Below are 10807 nucleotides of genomic sequence, written 5' to 3' on the forward strand. Positions count from 1 at the left end.
AATAATGTACCATTATAAATTAATCATATATTTCTTCTTCTTTAGAGTGGAATATAAAAAGCAAAGGACATAACTACCTGCTTCTATTCTATTTGTGTTTTAAGCAAGCATTTTTGGGGTGGGGGTGGGGGGTGGGGGGTACTCTTACATGTATTAACTTCCATTTGTGACCACCCGGCACCTCTTGCATGTCCTGCATGTCTTGCGGGTGGTTTCAAAGTTACCCGTGTTTGTGGTTTTCCGAGTCAAAGTTCATAACTCTTCAATTCTCTATTCTATACATATATAAAGGAAACAAATAATATCAATGTTCGAGGCATTCATAAATACCAGTGTGCAGGAAAACATTCACGGAACGGATTTTGATTGCAAAAAAGTCGTTAGTTAAGATCAAATGTGAACACATTTTAAAATTGCGATGTATACCAAAAACAGACTTGGTAGGAAATTTTGATAGATTTCTCCAGCCTACAGGTGAAAATAAAATTGGGTAAGAAAAGATAAGATAAAAAATAACAATACAGGGTCTTTAGCTGTGTGTCTCTTGTTAACCGTGAAATCAAAGAAGGATACAAATTAATCTGGTAACTTATTACCATAAATCCAATAAAACGCGAGAAAGCCTATTAAAAATATAAAATGTGCATGCAGTAAAACACCAATAACTTTACATTACGGGCCATTACAAAGGAACTAACGAAAGTGTGCAATTCTAAGTCACAGAGACCGTAGCAAACTTAAAGTATATTTCCTAATAATATAATACATTTTTAAATTCAGATTAGTAAAATGTATAATTCACTTATTAAATGTTTATATCTGCATCTAAGACTTATTGATTGTTCATTTTTGCGCCACTGTCAGCAGTATTGACTATTTCTCGAAGGTGAAAGTTTTTATTAATGGAGGAAGCTGGAGAGATCTTCCGCAGGAACACTAACAAACCAAGAGTATTCCTATGTGTTGTATTTTATTTATTTACACTCTACTGAGATTTCTAAATTCTCTGATTGGATTAATTTCTGGTTTGTCAATTTTCCCAAATTCCATCCCACATCACAAAGGAAATAACTGATAATCAGTCTATATGATATTATATAAATATTGCTTATTTTTCAATTCAAGTCTTTTTGTTCTTTCTTCTTCACTTTTTTTTGGTCATTATTCTTTATACAATGTATATCCCCATTATTTATACTATGACGCAAAATCCAGGGACGCTCGTGCGTCTGCTGATTTGATTTTTTTACTGTATTTTAAAAAGATTAGACAGAGACAGCCAGAAAGATAATACAAGACACTGTATTTATTCAAACTGAGAGGTCAAAAATTTAGTATATAAATATATTATTAATTGTCGATTAACTGGAAGAAACCGGCGAACAAAAAATTGAAATGAACATGATGAAAGTCAAACCAACCGGAACATTGACGAATTTATGTACCCACTATTTTGTACTTGGAAAGCGCAACGAAAGGTAAATATTATCTTACACATGTTTTAAATGGATAAAAGCAGATGCTAGAGCTATAGTTTACAGTCTTTTGACTTTATACCGGCGTACAACATGTCAAATGTTATCATGGTTATGCATGCACAGAGGTTTCTGTTTGTTACAATTTGCCGGGTTCACTGTCCATCCATACGAACCCCGAAAAATTGGGGTTGCATAGTAAACACGGCAAAGTGTAACAAACCCCTGTGATGCATGTAAACCCTTTAATCAGTCCAAGAACGGAAGCAAGACAACTCGACCTGCCGACAAATCTCCCCACTTTTTCACCAATTCGCCCCACTTGTCTTTTAACAATTTAAAAAAAATCCCCCCACTAAATGAAAAGTGTTTAATCCTGTCAAATCCCTACTTGTGAAAATGAGTAAAATCCAGATGAATATTAAAGAAAAGTCAAAAGAACACTAATCATGCTGTTAAACCCTGTTAAATGACCATGGGTAACAATGTTATCAAGGTTAGCCAAAAATTATATGAAGTACAGAAAATACAGAAAAAAATATATTATTGTGAAAGAGCACAAAATAAAGAAATTCATTGGCGCCATAATTTTTTTTAATCTGAGTCGACTGGTTCAAAGGTTATAACAAAATTTTAAGATTTAAAAAAATTGTCCAAGACAAAAATACTATATTTTGGGGCTAATTTTTAGGCCAAAATGAAATATAACAAAAGGTACGTAATGACAAAAATGTAGGAACAGCAACCAATTTATTTGATTATCATGATTATTGCAATAAGGCACTGTTGTGCCTTTGATTTATACCTTAATATGAAAATTTAAAGCAGACAGAGGTTTAAATATATTAACATGATTAACAAATGTAATGCCAAAATATCTAAAAAAAATTGATAGCAACTCAAAATCATGCTGTCAGGCTATATGTGTTGTACATGGGAAGTGGACCCCTGGAGGAGATGAAAGGTCTATTTAATAGTACGTAATGTAAATATATAAATAAGAAAAGGTGGTATGATTGCCAATGAGAAAAGAGAGAAATTTGTACAAATGAAAATTCACTTGTTTTCCAATCCTAATAAAACTGTCAAGATTCACATGATATTGTAATGTTTACAATATTTTCAAAGTACAATATTGTTTACACTAATGAGAAAAGACAACTCTTCACCAGAGATTAAATAAAAGTTAACAGCTATCATGACTATAGGTCACCTTACATCCTTCAACAATGAGCAAAGCCCATATCTAATAGTCAGCTATAAAAGACCCCAAATGGAAATGATAAATTTGTAAAACATTTCAAACAAGAAAACTAACTAGACTAATTTATGTACAAAAAAAGAACAAAAAAAAACCAAAATATGATATACAGCAACAAACCAAACCACTGAATTACAGGCTGATACTCATGTACAAAATGTGATGGGGCTAGACTAGTAGTTTTGTGATGACAAACCCATCTATCTGGGAATATTATTGTGAACAAGGCCTAACTCATCAATCTAAACAAAGCAGAAAGACATCCCCTTAACAAAAAAGACTTAAGTAAATATCTGAGAGTACTCCCTGAGTTACCAACAGCTAGTTCAAAGCCAATAACAAGACTTTTGGTGTAATTAAGATAACTTCAAATTTTAAAGTACATGATCATGCATGTATCATGATTATTAAAATGACTTGCTGTAAACTAACTAATTTTCGCGTTTCAGCCTTTCTTGTCCACTTCGCGCATTTAATTTCGCGATTTTGTTATTTACCTGATGTAGTTTAATGATGAAAGATCCAAGCTTTACATTTTTGCGACGATTTATATTCGCGTTATTTTTCTACTCACAAAAGTCGCGAAAATAAGTTGGTTTACAGTTTTGCCCAACGATTGGCATTATATATCATGTCGAATTTGGAGCTAAAATATAACCACTTTTGTTCAGCTCTTCATTCAAGGGTCATATTGATTTTATTTTCTTGATAAGAACAGTCCAATGAATGTTTTTGTATAGTCAAACTTTTTCATGGCAAGTTTGGTTGTTTTATTTAAAAGATCAAAATGGTAAAACTTTTTCAAGGCAACTAATTGGTGGTCTTGTTTAAAAAGTCATAATAAGCCAGTTTGCCATATCAAAATATTTTAAGGCAATTTTGGCAGATATTTTTACTTCATTTTATTAAACATTATTTCTTTTAGCACTTTGAATGAAAATACAAGTCCTTCAAGAAGTAGGAGAAGCTAACATGGCTTTAGCAACAGAACAGAATTCATTTAAGGCATTGCTTTCTAGATTAAATAGATAGTATAGTCATAGATCGTCATATTGATTTATGTGCATATGAGGAGCAGCAGTCAATGAATAATTTTGTGATGAGAGGTATGTAATGAAATGAAAACTTTGTTTGAATATTTTTTTCTTGTCACACTCTGTACATGTAGTTTCAAAGATTTTTTATACGCCCGTCTGACAAAATAAATTTTGGAGGGACGAATTATCGAATACAAATGTCCGGTGCCCACATGTGAAAAATTATTACACCAGGGTTTTCGATATCACAAACTAGTCAAAACATTTTATCATCGGTATAAGGAATTCATTTATGGAATGACTGTAATATTTTTTCTGTCTATGAAGAAATAACATAAAAATTTGGCGCACACTGAATTATAATAACGCGCGTAGCAGGTTATTTAACAGTGTGCACCACATTTTTTATGTTATTTTGAATAGACAGAAAACATATTACAGTCATTTCTTATAATTAAATTCCATTTTAAACCGTAGAAAACCATGAAAAAACGTTGATGACGTCACGGTAACGTGACCAAATTATGTATATGGGCTGATAACAAAATAACGCCAGCCAATCAGGAGACGCGTTACATCCAAAATTAAATTATTCTTAAATATTTATCATTCAACATGCAGACATCTTATACGTTCAGGTATTTCACATCCAATCTTTTATGATAATATTCTTTACAAAGCACAAAAATGTCAGCATTCACCTCAAAAGCTAATAAAACTTTTAATCAGACTTATTAAGAAGGGATATATAGTTGCCATACTCTTGTCAGGTCATTAAAGATTGCATATTTTGGCTTTAATATTGATTAACCTATAGGGTCTTTTGACAGAATTAAACACATTTATTCTAAAACCAGTTGTTGGTATGACAAGGTATCTTTTTTGTCAGATATTTTTGTAATTCATATCATAGGTCTATCTATATCAGCATGGTCTTGTATGAGTTTTGAACTAAGTGCTATCAAATATGTTGACAGGAGCTATGTCTGATATACTGAATATAAATCGTAAGGAAAATTGCATTGCAAGCAATCCCACACAGGTTTACATTTCTTGTAGATTTTTAAGAAAAAGTTTATAAGAAAAGAAAAAAAGAAATGTAGTTTTTATTGCTTTTTGACAGCAAATTTATTCATCCATTTTCAAGGTACATTGAAAGGTTGTTCTTTTATTAAATGCATGAAGTATCATATGGATGGCAACAAATGACAACAGTTACATGTTATATTCATGAGTTTAATATTTCCTATAAATGGTGTATTTTAACAATTTTGCCTATTAACGTAAAACAACAAAACAAGACCCAATATAAAACATCAGTAGTTAATGCCTGAAATTATTTTTAAACTGTAGACAGCAGAAAAGATCCTTTTAAACAACAAGTTAATACTGTACATATATTTTATTAGCTAAACTGTTACTATTTTTTCTGTTGTTTGTTTAGGTATTGTTTAAATTCACTAACAATGCAAAGTATATAGTAAAGGTATAAATTAGTTAGCATTATCTCATACTACAAATGTACATGTAGTTTTTGTTTGGACTACTTGATTAAATTCTTAAGATTTACAATTTTACAATTTAAGCTTATTGCCAAATGAAAGGAAAGTACAGTATTAAAATCACTGGTGAACATGTGCATGTAGGTGTGAATGTACTACAAAAAGAACTGATATCAAAGTAAGTTCATCTTTAGAATTGCAGTTAATTTTGATAATACATTGTAATATGATATAATCTATTTAAAACTTTTTAGTTTTATTGTAATGTTTTTTAATATCACCGTGTTTCATTGGTACAGCGGATATAGCTACTAACCAAGCTGTAGTGATCGATTTTTCTTCTGACATGGAATGTGTACTTCAATCTAAACATAATGGTTGTTTTAAGGAATGATTTGGTCGTAGGTTGATGATTAGATCAGTTTCATTTTTTCCCAAAAACGAGAATGCTTACTAAAAAAATGTGCAAATACTTGTCAAAGAAGTTCGCGCTTGTCTCATCAAATATGATTCTATATTCATTGCAACTCTTTTTCTGATAGAAGGCCACTGTGTGTATGTGTAATATGTATAGCTGTTTGTCACTGTTTCAATAGTTTGCATTGAAATCTTTCATACATATATATGCTATTTTTTCGATATTTTATTCCAAAAGAAGGGATGTGTACGGTGTATAGCTGACCACATAAATCCTTGTGTACGGTGCAGAATTAAATGCATGTACGATATAAAGCCTTTCACACTTCGAAATACCTATATACCAGCTATATTTGGCATGTTTGGTGTACCGATGATACACACTGATAATCGAATATGTAAACTGTTGCTTCTTTTTACGTCAATCCGATTTTAAGTATGCTTCAAGGCATTCTTCCCCTGCTCCCCTGATATTGCTCCATAAAATATTTGCCACTGGACATTAGAATAAGTAATAGAAATCAACATTTTATTTTTTTGACCTTATCAGAATGTATTTGCAAATATATAACAATTAAATTATGTACATGTAAGGGACGACATCAAAAGTTCAATGAAGGATAAACAACTTAATTCACATAGTATTTTCACTGACCTCCACACCCCCGTCTTAACTTAATTTGGAAAAAAATTGATTTTAGATTATCAAAACTTGCAGCAATGTTGACCCCCCACCCCCAAACTATTTGATTTAAGTTTTTTTTATCCTACATCGATCTTTTGATGTCGTCCCTAACCTGGGAGCTTTTCAATGAACCAGCATATAAATATGAAGAGATGAGGTATGATCTTCAATGTGACCAACTATCAATTAAAAGACCATGGGACAAAGATCATTAAGATGTAAACATTCACTTGTCACTGTACAGCCTTAAACAATGATCAAATTCCATACCATAAAGTAACCTATAAAGATAAAGAATGTTAACCAATGAAAAAATTAAAACTACATGTACATACAGTTATGGAAGACAGCACCCAACATATATATAAGAACCTACTCTCAAAATTAACCAGAAATGACTAGACTCATCAGTCATTGTCAATAGGTACCCCGGTACTTAAAAATAAAATGTGCAAAAATTTTGTTTTCTCAAACTGAAATATCTATCCTTCGAGGAATTTAGTGTAAAAACATTTGTCACTTAGAGCAGTTTAGGAAAGTATGACTTATAATGCCAAAATATTGAACTTCAGAAGGATGTTAAACCATAACAGCGTTAATGAATATATGTATTGCTTTTTGCAGAGATTTTTTTTTTGGCAAAAGCGAGAGATAGCAATTTTAGATTCTGTCTGGTATGGTCAACATTTAGGTTTAGTCTACAGTGCTCTAGCTAGAAATCAAAAGGGGCAGGGTGCCAGTGGAGGGCAGGGCACTTTTTATGATGAGAAAAGGCACTGCTCATTTTTTTCTACGTTTCTGTGTGTATCACGAGTTAACGAATCTCTTTTTTTTGTCGAGCCTGCAACTTTTGTTGCAGAAAGCTCGACATAGGGATAGTGATCCGGCGGCGGCGGCTACGGCGGTGGTGGCTACGGCGGCGGCGTTAGCTCACTTCTTAAAAAGCTTTATATTTTAGAAGATGGAAGACCTGGATGCTTCATACTTTGTATATAGATGCTTCATGTTACGAAGTTTCCGTCAGTCACATGTCCAATGTCCTTGACCTCATTTTCATGGTTCAGTGACCACTTGAAAAAAAAGTTCAATTTTTTTTGTAATGTTGAATTCTCTCTTATTATAAGTAATAGGATAACTATATTTGATATGTGCGTACCTTGCAAGGTCCTTGTGTCTGTCAGACAGTTTTCAGTTGACCTCGACCTCATTTCATGGATCAGTGAACAAGGTTAAGTTTTGGTGGTCAAGTCCATATCTCAGATACTATAAGCAATAGGGCTAGTATATTCGGTGTATGGAAGGACTGTAAGGTGTACATGTCCAACTGACAGGTGTCATCTGACCTTGACCTCATTTTCATGGTTCAGTGGTTATAGTTAAATTTTTGTGTTTTGGTCTGTTTTTCTCATACCATATGCAATAGGTCTACTATATTTGGTGTATGGAATGATTGTTAAGTGTACATGTCTAGCGGGCAGATGCCATGTGACCTTTACCTCATTTTCATGGTTGAGTGGTCAAAGTTTAGTTTTTGAGTTTTGGTCTTTTTATCTAATGCTATATGCCATAGGTCAACTATATTTGGTGCATGGAAATATTTTATGATCTTTATGTCAGTTGAGCAGGTTTTATTTAACCGTGACCTCATTTTCACGGTTCATTGCACAGTGTAAAGTTTTTGTGTTTTGGTCTATTTTTCTTAAACTATAAGTAATGTGTCTAGACTCTAGATCTGTTTTATTGGACATCAATAACTTTGTCAAACACATAGATTTTTATAAAATTGGATGACATGTACTTTGTTTTATCTGAGCACTAGAACACGCATATTATGCATTTGTTTTTTTCTGCTTAAACCCGTAATTCATAATTTATTGAAACTTTCCACATAATCCCATTGTGCATCTCCTTTTTATGCCTTTGCTGAAGCAGAGGGGCATTTAATTGTTGTCTGTCACTACATCCTTATATATTTACAAAATTGGTTTCCATTCTTTAGTTCTATTGTTTGCCTCAATCAAATGATGTAAAACATGTATACAATGCCTATTACCACAAAATGCAGATCAAGTTTGAATTTAAGTGGCATCCCTAAAAGCTTTTACCGTTCTAGAGAAATGCCCCTTAAAAAATCCTAAATTTTTCATTTCTCAATCTGCTGAGCTTTCCGCGAGGGTATCACCAGCCTAGTAGTCAGCACTTTTTTGTGCTGACATGAATTATCATTGATATGGTTATATTTATAAATTAACTGTTCACAAAATTTAGAATTTTTGAAATACTTAGGCTTTTCTAGTAAATTTCTACCTCAGGCATAGATTACCTCATGCACCTTAGCTTGATTTAGAAAAACTTTTAGGAATTTTGGTCCTTAATGCTCTTCAACTTTGTACTTTATTAGGCGTTTTTAACTTTTTGGGATTCAAGCGTCACTGATGAGTCTTTTGTAGACAAAACGTGCGTCTGGCGTACATACAAAATTTAGTCCTTGGTATCTATGATGAGTTTATTTACTTAAGGTTTGCCTCAGCCAAATGTTATGAATCTTAAACACAATGCTTATTAGTTATAGTACAAATGTATAACATCAGAACAAAGATCACTTTTGGATTTTGGTGACATCATTTTTATTGTATAGAGTTATGCCCCTTTACAAATGGAAAAAATGGTGATTTTTTTAGTTTCCATTCTCTAACTAAGAGTTTGCCTCTCCTTTATACAATAAACATAGACATTACTGCAGTTTTTTTAACATTCTAAAACAAACATGTCCACTTGTATTTTTGTCCATCTGATGAGTTGAGCCTTTTTCAACTGATTTTTATAGTTAGGGCCCTATAGTGATCAGTCTGTCCGTCCGTCCGTCTGTCCGTCCGTAACACTTTAACTTTGTGTCCGCTCCATATCTAGAGAACCATTATGATTTCATACTTTATACTTTACATGTTTATTAACCACCACCAGAGGGTGTGTCATGATGTATGTACAACTTCCTAGATCAAAGGTCAAGTTAAAAAAACTTTGGTTTCAGTTGACAACCCTGTGTCCTGTGGTGAAGATCGTGTCCGCTCTATATCTTGAGAACCGTTATGATTTCAAAGTTTATATTTGACATGTATATGAACCAACACCAGAGGGTGTGTCATAATTTATGAATGACTGTCTAGGGCAAAGTTCAAGGTCAAAAACTTTGGTTTCAGTTGACAACCCCATGTCCTATGGTAAAGATCGTGTCCGCTCTATATCTTGAGAACCGTTATCATTTTAAAGTTTATACTTGAAATGTTTATAAACCAACACCAAAGGGTGTGTCATAATTTAATTACAACTTCCTAGGTCAAAGGTCAAGGTCAAAAACTTTGATTTCAGTTGACAAACCCATGTCCTAAGGTAAAGATACAATTTTTTAATGCACATTATTCACAGCGGGGCCCACAGAGATGGCTCCCTTCTCAATGATATCTAGTTCGTTCTCATGTTGTACTGTTATACCACTGTCCCAGGTTAGGGGAAGGGTTGTTTTACATTGTCATATCGGGGCCTTATATAGCCAAATATTTGGTATGGGCTTTACTCATTGTTGAAGACCGTACAGTGACCAATAGCATGTATAGTTGTTAATGTCCGTGTCATTTTTGTCTCTTATAGATATAGACAGTTGTCTCATTGGCAATCATTGTTATTTCGGGGCCTTTTATAACTAACTATGCGGTATGGGCTTTGCTCATTGTTAAAGGCGTACGGTGACCTATAGTTGTTAATGACCGTGTCATTTTGGTCTCTTGTAGAAATAGACAGTTGGCAATCATACCACATCTTTTTTTTTTATATGCGTATACATTATAAGCTGTTTGAGACCTCTTAAGTAAATTACAATTTTAATTATTATCGAATTACTTAATTTACTTAAGTCAAATTTATATTATTTATGAATATTTTATTTCAGTTACCATTCACAGTGAACATGATGAAGAATAACCAATAAAGAACATAGAAGACTACCTCACAAACATGGAAAAACTTCACAAACATTGGAAATATTACAAGAAAAACTCAATATTTTGATTCATGAAAAAGACATTCATGTACATGTTGTACTTTGAAAGCTGAAGAAATAAATTTGTGAATAAAAATACTTGGAAATAAAGTTAGAAGAATGAAATTCATATGTTGGTGTTTGTACTAAGAAAGTTTGAAGAAAATGGAGACATTCAAAACTGTAAAAAGAAAACTATATTTTACACAATCACTGTTGAGGACAATTACTCTTGATATAATATGATCCAAAAATCATATAATAGTAAAGAAATTTGGTTGAATTGCCAATGAGAAAAATATCCATAAGAGTTGTTCAAATGATGTACATATACATGATATAGTAAGTAATTACAGGTCACCATATGTCCTCCAACAATGAATAAAAAACCAGG

The 10807-nt window shown here is 32.6% G+C and overlaps 1 long non-coding RNA gene across 3 annotated transcripts; it reads left to right on the forward strand.

Moving 5' to 3' along the window:
* Positions 1-1222: 1222 nt before the first annotated feature.
* Positions 1223-10541, forward strand: LOC139487178 (uncharacterized). 3 transcript variants are annotated; one of them, XR_011655783.1, is made up of 5 exons: positions 1223-1322; positions 2371-2451; positions 3662-3842; positions 5360-5453; positions 10324-10541. It is a non-coding gene; the product is annotated as an uncharacterized lncRNA (long non-coding RNA). The 3 variants fall into 3 exon arrangements; XR_011655785.1 differs by lacking the exon at positions 1223-1322 and adding an exon at positions 1331-1478 and having other exon boundaries at positions 2371-2460; XR_011655784.1 differs by lacking the exon at positions 1223-1322 and adding an exon at positions 1331-1478.
* The last annotated feature ends 266 nt before the right edge of the window (positions 10542-10807 follow it).

The sequence above is a fragment of the Mytilus edulis genome, chromosome 8 (genome assembly GCF_963676685.1).
Source record: "Mytilus edulis chromosome 8, xbMytEdul2.2, whole genome shotgun sequence".
NCBI lineage: Eukaryota > Metazoa > Mollusca > Bivalvia > Mytilida > Mytilidae > Mytilus > Mytilus edulis.